Here is a 2,500-nt window from a genome sequence, read left to right on the forward strand (position 1 = left end):
GCCGTTTCTCATGCTGCCTCTCCGAAATCGAACCCTGATTCCTCGTTACCCGTTGCCACCATGGTAGTCCTCTATACTACCATCAATAGTTGATAGGGCAGACATTTGAAAGATCTGTCGTCGGTACAAGACCATACGATCAGCAAAATTATCTAGAGTTCCACCGTTAATCGATCAAAGATCGCTTGGTTTGTCTAATAATTGCACACGTTCCTTGCGGTTCGTGCATTAATGCATGTATTAGCTCTAGATTTTCCACAGTTATCCAAGTAACTGAATATATGATCTAATGAATTACAGCCGATATACTGAGCCTTTCGCGGTTTCACTTTAGTTTAGTGTGTACTTAGACATGCATGGCTTAACCTTTGAGACAAGCGTATATTACTGGTAGGATCAACCAGAATAATGTCACTTTTCAATAACACCTCCTTGTTTATGATCGATAATACCATCAGCAATACACTTTGACATGTATGCCAGATGATACATCTTTCATATAATGTGAATTCACACATTTTATATACTTTGCGTCCCTCATTCCTACCAATATGCTAGGCATCATGTCCATAGGACTTGACGTTGATATGCATATCGTGCCGTAAGACAGACGACAAAGCGCTAACTCTTACACTTTGATTCCATCATCGAATATTCCTTCATTTTATATGTTTTGCATATAACAGATATTACATGACCAACACATAAGCAGAAAAACACCCAAAAACACCTATGAAAAAATTTCATATACCCTCATCGAGAACGTTAGCGGACGAGCCGCTCGAATCCGTTCTTTATACTGATTTGCTTGGAGAACACCATCACTCCATAATATAGTTTTGCAAACATTACAGACTTATGTGACGAAAAAAAAAATATTTTTGAGGAAAAAAATTTTTGGCATGAAAATCGTGTTGTCTCATGAAGTGTTTTGATTCGAAGAGATTTTTGGAAAATGTTGACCGATGGGAGCGCGAGAGCCGAAAAACTGGTTTTTCCATATAGAGTGACTTTATATGGAACTATGGTTTCGTCGCTTAACGGCTGGTAGTCATTGTATACGGATTTGGCGTCACTTTTCGAGAAACAGATTTTTATTTGTTTTCCGATTTGGGTGAAAATTTGTATGAAGGCTTCATTTTGGATGTTAATGAAAATGGCCGAAAAAAATTTTGAAATTTTTCCCGGCATGCCGGAAAATGGGACCCCTCATTTGATAGAACATGCCATCCGCTTAATATTGCCTATCAATGCATATGGAATATTTTTCAATTTTATTTTTTTTCGGGAAAAAAGTGGTTTTTGGAAATGTTTGTTGTTGGACATGGAAAATGGGGTCGATTGCATGTTAGGAATCGCACAAGTATTTCGTAACGTTTGTTTTTCACCTTATATGAGAGTTTGTGTGTTAAGCCAATGTATCCGCTTGAAAGTACGTCAATGCCATAGACCGATATTCCTATAGGCGAGACGTGCCATCAGCGGGACATTTTGGTCGAAGAGCATATGAAAAAAATTTTTCTCAAAAAAATATTTCCTTACGATTTTCGTGTTGTGCGATGCACACTGAGCACAAAAATCACAATAATAATATGAATAAACGGAATATTACAGACTCTAAGAGAATTTTGTTGGAATATGAAAATTTTGAAAAATATTTTTTTTTGTGAAATTTCGATAATTTTGAAAATAAAATGGGGTCGTTCACATATTGGGGAACATACAAGTATTTCGTAACGTTTTTTTTTTGTCATTTTAAAAAAATATTCTTACTAAGCCAACTCATCCGCTTACATGCACGTCATCACCATAGACCGATATTCCTATAGGCGAGACGTATCATAAGCGATATGATGCGAACGCATATAAGTAAAAATTATTTCGTGACTCTAAGAGAATATTGTTTCTTCATGTGTACAAGTAAAAATTATTTCGTGACTCTAAGAGAATATTGTTTCTTCATGTGTACAAGTAAAATTTATTTTGTGACACTAAGAGAATTTCGGCGGAATATGAAAATAATGAAAAATTTTTTTTTGTGAAATTTCGATAATTTTGAAAATAAAATGGGGTCGTTCACATATTGGGGAACATACAAGTATTTCGTAACGTTTTCTTTGTCATTTTAAAAAAATATTCTTACTAAGCCAACTCATCCGCTTACATGCACGTCATCACCATAGACCGATATTCCTATAGGCGAGACGTATCATAAGCGATATGATGCGAACGCATATAAGTAAAAATTATTTCGTGACTCTAAGAGAATATTGTTTCTTCATGTGTACAAGTAAAAATTATTTCGAATATTGACTTCATGTGTACAAGTAAAATTTATTTTGTGAGAATTTTGTTGGAATATGAAAATTTTGAAAAATATTTTTTTTTTGTGAAATTTCGATAATTTTGAAAATAAAATGGGGTCGTTCACATATTGGGGAACATACAAGTATTTCGTAACGTTTTTTTGTCATTTAAAAAAAATATTCTTACTGAACAT

General features: G+C 34.4%; 1 pseudogene; it reads right to left on the reverse strand.

Moving 5' to 3' along the window:
- The window catches only part of LOC134836279 (small subunit ribosomal RNA), a 1,949-nt pseudogene extending 1,542 nt beyond the window's left edge, over positions 1-407 (reverse strand).
- Positions 408-2,500: the final 2,093 nt, after the last annotated feature.

Source organism: Culicoides brevitarsis, unplaced genomic scaffold (genome assembly GCF_036172545.1).
Source record: "Culicoides brevitarsis isolate CSIRO-B50_1 unplaced genomic scaffold, AGI_CSIRO_Cbre_v1 contig_9, whole genome shotgun sequence".
NCBI classification, from domain to species: domain Eukaryota; kingdom Metazoa; phylum Arthropoda; class Insecta; order Diptera; family Ceratopogonidae; genus Culicoides; species Culicoides brevitarsis.